The 7,624-nt window shown below is 44.6% G+C and overlaps 1 pseudogene; it reads right to left on the reverse strand.

The window, feature by feature from the left end:
• Positions 1–371: 371 nt before the first annotated feature.
• Positions 372–7,150, reverse strand: LOC120613095 (ubiquitin-like modifier-activating enzyme 1; annotated as a pseudogene).
• Positions 7,151–7,624: the final 474 nt, after the last annotated feature.

The raw sequence follows: 7,624 nt of genomic DNA on the forward strand, positions 1-7,624 counted from the left end.
ACCTGAGTCAGATTTAAATACGTGTGCAAGGATGGCCTTATTCTGTGGCCCACTGGTGGCACATTTCACCCTAATCAGTGAGGACAAGAGGAAAAGTCAGTAAACTTCACACTAAGGAGAACAGTAGGAATTAATTTTCTCTGTCTCCTAATCCTGGATTTGGGGCAAATTCATGCTGCCGGGATGGGGATGAGCACTGTGGATGGATGACCACTTGAATCTACAGAGATACTGGAACCCTGCACCTTTACAGAGACAGGCAGGCGTGAGCTCTTGTCAAAGCAAGGACAGTGCACACCTTATTTAACTACTCTTTATTAAGAATTCTAATTCTAAACAGTAGAAGGCAACAGCAAGTTTTAAAAAAATTCTCAAAGGATGTAAGGCTTATAGGCCTGGCTGAGCCTAGCTTTTTCCACAGCTACTGGAAGTCTGTTGAAAGAATGCTTGAGGATGAGGTACAGGAGGGCAGAGGGCTCATCGGGGACCTCAATGTCCTCACCACTCTCATTGCAACAAATCTCAAGCACCAGTGCCCGCATATGCTGGCCCAGCTTTCATTTTGACACATGGCTAATGATTTCTGTCATTCTTGGGTGAGAATGAAGAGGGTCAGGTAGGTAGAAAGCAGGAGACGAAGAACACATGGGGCAAAGAAGGTAAGGGAAACTGTGAACAGAGTGATGTAGCTAGAAGTCGAGGCTCCCACCCCACTACACAGGCCCTTCCTCAGTTGTCCCTGCCCAGTGGACAACTCACGGCTGATCCAAGTGTTCCTTGAGTCTGGAGGCTGGCATGAGAAAGGAGTAGAGCATGGACACTTCGTGGAACAGCATGATGATCTCTAATTTGTGTTCTCTCTGGAGACAGTGGGAAGGAAGAGAGACAACAGTGTCAGTGGAATGAAGAGTACTAGTCGCTTGCATACCCCACCCCCACACCACTATGGTAGGTACTGAGTAAAGAAGGGGCCTTGCCTTAGAGTCAGTGAGGAACTGTCTGAGGGTCATCTCTTCACCATTAGGCTGTAGCCCCTGTACCTTGAAGTGATCCCACAATGTCCACTCTTGGTTACTGTACTGTGGAACAAAGTAAAAGGTGTACAATGGGAACCATCCCAGAGCATTTTGCCCCTGTCAGTCAACTTGACATGTGAATTTAGATCAATCACAACTATCTTTTCTTCAAAAGTTGTTCCTCTTGCGGCCCCATTTCATCATGAGTAAGGGACTGACCCTTTTATAGGGACAAACAAGGCCACACGCTATGGAGATCTTGCTAATTTCTTCACTCACCTTCCACACTCTTTCCCTTCCCACTCAGTACCCTCTAACTCTGCTGGCTCTGCCACATTAGTTCCAATACATGCCGATCACATTCCTACTTTGTGTAAGTTTGAAAATCTTTATGATGATTGAACAAAAAGTATACCTAAGGTATAGGTAACCTAAATATACAAAGCCTGACCGGGCATGGTGAAGGCTGAAGGCAGTTCTATAGATAAACACACACACACACACACACACACACACACAGCCTCAGTCACTAAAATGGCTCCCCACCAGGCAGAGCAAGGGGCTCAGAGAAGCTGAAGAAGGGCAGGGCCAGGCTGATGAACTTGTTCTTATAGGACTCAAGCTGTTGGTGTCCCTGTACCACCTTGTAGAGCTCCAGACATGCAAGGCTAAATATAGCTGCTGAGATTGTGGCTTGGCTGGGATGATCTTGCCTGTAACCAGCTTGCTCTGTGAGACAGAAGGCAGCTGGGTATGATTAGAGACATTTAAGGACTACAGAAGAGGCCAAGCATGGGAAGACTCAAGCCTGGGAAAGGGTGAAAGATGAGTTCTAAGCTGTCATTAAATTCTGCCAGTCTGCAGGCCGCAATGTTATTGGAGGCTGGATGCAGCCACAATGAAATCCATGTGGATGTTGCTGTTATCATCCCGTTATGACTGAAAATGGAATGAGGATTAGGGGAGACAGGGTTAGAGGTAAAAACGAGTTCTTGGCTATTAGAGACTCAAGTATTTTCCACTTCAGTTACCTGCCAGACCAGCCAAACCCTCCCCCAGACCGCAAAGGATGATCACTGAGTAATGTGGCAGGCCTATAATTCCAAACAAGACTAGGATGCCTCAGCCCATCCTACTCTGCCAAGGGGTATCCCTCCTAGCACCTCCTCAAAGTTGATGGGGTACATCTTGCACTCAGGGAGTGTCTCTGCATTGAGCAGCATGGCCTTGAGCTCCTGTAGGTCGATGTCATCTGCAAAGAGAGAGGGACATGTCAGTTTTATAGGTCCTATTCCAAGTCAGGGACTGAGGCCAAAAGCAGGAGCCCCGGGTGGCCAGAGTTGTTCAGGCAGATAAAGGATTTGAATAGAAGAGGCACTGTGCAAAAGCATAGTGCAGAGGAGAAAAGATAGAGCGGGAAAGACCCCAGAAAAGACAGAAGTAAGCAGGTGTGGAGATTTGAAGACAGAGACATCTGCAGACACTAGGGAACAAAAATAAGGACATTCACAAAGGGTAATGTAGACAGCAGTACTATTCACAATACTTAAGAGGTAGGAGCAACCGAGTGTCCAGTGACAGATGAATGAATAAAGAAACTGTGCTCCATCCATTCCATGGAATGTTAACAGTCTTTAAAAGGGAATGTTTTCTGTCACGTTCAACAACACGGATGGACCTGGAGGGCATTACGTTTAGCTAGAGTTAGAAAGACAAGTACCGCATGATTCTACTTTAGATGACATACCTACAGGAGTCAAAATCACAGAGATTAAAAGTAGAATGGTGGCTGCAGGGGCCAGGTGTTAGGAGGAATGGAGTTATTGTTTCATGGGTACGTTTCGGATTTGCCTGAACTTCGAGAGCTCTGTTACACAACCATGCCAGTGTACTGAGCGGCACACACAAGCTGATGAAGATGGTAAATCCTATGTGTTTTCTTAACCAAAATTTTTTCAAAAACATGTAGATGGACATATAACGGTAGGAGACCTTGAAGAGAATGAAGAAGAGGGAGATGGGGAGACACGTGAGGGAGATGGAGAGACACCCTCTTCCAACATACAAGGTGGAACAGGAGGGAGATAGAGGGAAGGTACACGAAGGGGCACTGGGGGAGAATGCAGACCGGGGAGAAGAGGAAAATATGGAAAGAGATAAATAGGAGAACATCTGAAGAGGGTGACCTAGAGGAAGAATAGTAAAGATAAGCTTAAGAATGGAGAATGAGATGGGAAAATACTGTAGGAGGAGACAGACATATACAGAGAACATATAAGTACATATTTGGAAAATGAAATGAGGGAAATAGGGTGAGGAGGGGAGAGACATAAAAGGAAGGAAACGGAACTATATGGAAAGAAGATCTAGTGTAGAGGGGGACTTACAGGGACAGCAGGGACTTACAGGACAGCAGGGAGAGAGAGGGAGACTCTCTCTAAGGACTACATGGTCACTGTCTGTTTCACAGAGCAAGCTCATTGCTGGGAACGTTGGGTATACTTACAGCCAGAGAGGTGAAGAGAGGTCTTGAGAGAGATGAGGGAAGATATACGGAGGCTAACAACAGAGGAAGACTACAAACAGAAGCAAGTGGGGGAGACCAGCAACCACCTGAGAAGAAATCAAGGCAGAGAGTGTACTGGTGGAGGTCATGTATCTCCCCCACCCCCACATACACAGAACAAGAACAAAAGGGAGAGAAGGAGCAGAAAACAAGGCAAAGACACTCACAGACAAGAGATGAACAATTCGTCTTCCTGACAGTCAGAGTGGGAGGGAGGAAGGTAAAGAGCGTGACAGAATCTGCCTCTACCAACCATCTTATTTTCACTGGAGAAAGCAAGGACCAAAGGATCGTTGAGGTAAACTTCAGGCCTGGGGCCTCAGAGCAGGGTCAGTGTCCAAACGCAAATGAGGAGACTTGGATGGACAAGGGATAAGCTGTGGTTGTCACTTTTGAACCTTCCATCATTAACCATACACTTTTCAACTCTACTTACTGTCTACTGCAAAAATTCTCTGACACAAGCCTTAAAAAGAGCTTTTGGTATGTGGGGTTCAGCTACCAATATTGCCTGTATTAAAATTTAACTTGAGAAAATTTAAAAATATTATTAGTCCAGTTGAAAATGGAATAATTCCATCACATGTTATAAACATTACGAGAAATAACTGTCCAATACAAAACTTTAGTAACGACAGTCAAATCATACTTACATTTTTGCAAATCTGTTTTAAGTTATACAGTCTCTTAGAAGAACACTGGACTGTTCTCTCTGCTACTGAGTTCAATCTGATCTGTGTTTCGTTGAAGGTTAAAGGGATATTCCATCTTAGAGAATAATATTTACCACTACTTCTAGATATAGCTGTTGACATTTAAATAAACACATCAAATGTAGACAAGTGATAGTGTTTTAAAGCCAGCTGCAGGGTAGAATCTTGAAATCATAAGAATCAGCTGGTTTATTTTTTTTGGAAAGGATCTTTAACTAGTACACAATTTTGCATCATTATGAACTGGTCATTTGCCACCGTGTCACTGAGTTAGCTAAGGCTTGCCAAAATGGAGTGATGAATTCCACTTTCACTTGATAACCTCAGACTGAAATAGGCCAGTAATGCCTTAGTATTTTTCTTCGAAGGGCTGTGATCTTGCAGACTTTATGAAACATTTCAGGTGACCTCACACATTTGTTCTGTGTCTTATCACTAGATAAGGGTACGAGTCGTTCTTCTGTGACCTTAGCTATACAAAATGTCTGGAGAAGTACCTCGTAGTTACATGATAAAATCACAGACAAGACTGATTCAGAGTAGGAAAAACGACACTGACCTTTACAGAAGCCTTCCCAGATGGATTCCTTTATAACCAACCTGGATTCCACAGGCCCACTGCGAGTAGACGAAAAAAGTGAAAGGACACAAAAGGGATGACTAAGATGTACAACGACAAATGAAATGAATGTACGTCTTAACTACTTGACTAAAATGGTAGGGGAAAGAAATGAGAGAACAGCAAAGGAAAGATTTGTGAAGACTGATAACAAGACAAAAAGACAGGAGAGAAGTGAGAGAAGAGGCTCATCCACTGACCAGGACATCCCAGGGCTGGAACAAAAACTGTTGATTCAGGTAGGACTTCTCAATGGCGTTCATATCTGTAATGGTGACTGCTCCTCTCTCTGCACAGTCTGGACCAATCATGGCAAAGTGCTTCAGTGGCTCACAGCAAATGGCCCCTGCACCCACCTAGGAGGTGCACAAGGAGAGGGACAGAGGCTGATTAGGGAAACTGATACAGCAAAGCCATGTGTTAAGTCCTTAATCCCCTCAATGTCCCCCTGTTGAGACAGCAAGAGGGTAACAGAGTCTAGTACTCCACAGTCAAGAACCAGGACCATACAAACCAAGGGACACCTAACAAAGGAGACCATACAGGGGGGAATAAAGGAGGCCACCAAGGGGAAGATGAAGAGATGTATCAGGATTGTCCTTGATATGAAGAAAATTAAATAGGAGACAAGATCAGGATATGAGAATCAAGATTCTCCCTTGTCAGACAGGAGGAGATTTCAGATAACATGTCGGTAGTCTAGAGGAGATGAAGGTAGCTGGTGTCCAATGTGGTCACTCGCCAAGAGGTAATTCAGCCTGCCCAACTTGTCTTGTAGGTCTGAGCCAAATATACAGCCACCTGCCCATTGTAACTGTTCTGGCACAGAGTCACATGAAAGAGAGTGTCAGAGAAGAGCTGTTTTACACAGACTTGCAATAACTCCTTCCCCATGGGTCCACCCCCGACACACATACTGCGATACACTTCCTTTCTGTGAGAGCCTCTTTACCCTCAGAGAGACACTCTAGGGCAACAAAGTGCAGCCACTGAATAATAGGCATAAACTTCCCAGAGCAAGGCTGGGGAAGGGGAGAGAGACCTTAAGGGCAAGTGGTCACCAGTAAATTAAACCCTGAAGGTAGACAGGAAGGCACCTGGCCCATCCCCAACACTGCCCTTCTCCACCCACACTAAACTTCATGAACTCCTGGGCAGCCAGGCCTCTAATAAAGGCGTTTATAGGGACCAGATCCCCAGCAACCACATACGCCAGTTTCCGAATGAGCTCTTCATCCAAGTCACCCTGCTGCACTGCCAGCAGTGCTTGGGCATTCACAGTCTGTGCTAGGGTTACTAGTTCCGCTGCATCCTCCTGATAGGGCAGAGCGGACCAAAGGAGAACCAGTCAGGCTAACATAGGGACAGGAAAAAGGGGGAGAAAAAGTAGACATGTGGAAAACAATACTGGGACTTGGACCAAAGACTCGAGATGGCTTTCTCACCCATTTTCCTCACTGAGAGGCTGAGGAGGATGGCTATGCTGAGCACAGAACTAGTGCAGTGCCTGAAAGCCAATGTGCAGCTGAGCATGGTGAGAAAACTTGGCAAAATCTGTTACCACAAAGTCTGGCTCTGCCAGTGTGGCTGGCAAGGATTTCTGTAAAGAGTTAGATATCAGGCCCTGAAAAGTGAAAGATCTAAATGTGCCTGCAACCCTACAGCCCATCCCCCCACATTCTCACAAAGCTGATCCTCTAAGGTACTCTGACCTGACTGACGATGCTTCCACGAGTATAGTCAGAGAGCCTAGACGCATCACAGATACTGAAAGCATAGGGACCTAGGGGAATGAACAGTACGGACAGATATTGTCAGTCTATTCACCAACCCTTCTGCCAAAACAAAGCAAAAATGAAAAAAGCCATTCTCACCCAGTTCAGACATTGGAGACCGTGGCTCCAAGCTCTGTTCGGACATCAGAAACCTCTATCTCTTCTGCCCCAGACCTAGTGTCGACACCACCACAGGCACCCTAGTCCTAAATGCTACACTAGAAAATACAAAAGCAAGCCCTAAAATGTTCCAATGGCAACACAGAAATATTAACTGAACACACACACACACACACACACACAGAGATACACACACAAAACCTGACCTCAAAATGTAGCATTCACAATTACCTTGTACTATCAAAAAAATTACCAGATCATGCGTCTGTGGCTTTTGTACATTCGGGGGCTATTATTCCTTCCAAAACAAGTTTGGGTACCACACCTTGGTTGGGACTCATCGTATAAGGCTATTTATATTTTTCACCTGCAGTTTTTGTGTTTAAAATCTACCAAGTATCTCCTTAACCTATTCAGGATTTTCTAGAGATGCTTTTTGACATATGGAACATATCTGTTTTAATGTTATACCATAGTTATAGCTGTTTAATGTTATTGGTCTACTGATTTTACACACGGGATGGATTAACAAAAATACTCCAGAAGATGAGTCAAATAGACACAAGTAAAAAAAATACCCCAAATACATCACACACAATAATGACACACACAACACACACACACACACACACACACGCAAAGTCACGTGGCTGTCACACACCTAATTGGAAGTTTCGAAAGAGATAATTGGGTCAGAAAGAGTGAGAAAATATATTTTGAAAAAAAAAAACTGTGACATTTCAAATATGATAAATCCATAAATCTCCTGATAATAAATTCAGTAAATACCATCCCCTCCTCCCCGCAAATGGAGA

Source organism: Pteropus medius, unplaced genomic scaffold, assembly GCF_902729225.1.
Source record: "Pteropus medius unplaced genomic scaffold, Ma_sr-lr_union100, whole genome shotgun sequence".
Taxonomy (NCBI): Eukaryota; Metazoa; Chordata; class Mammalia; order Chiroptera; family Pteropodidae; genus Pteropus; species Pteropus medius.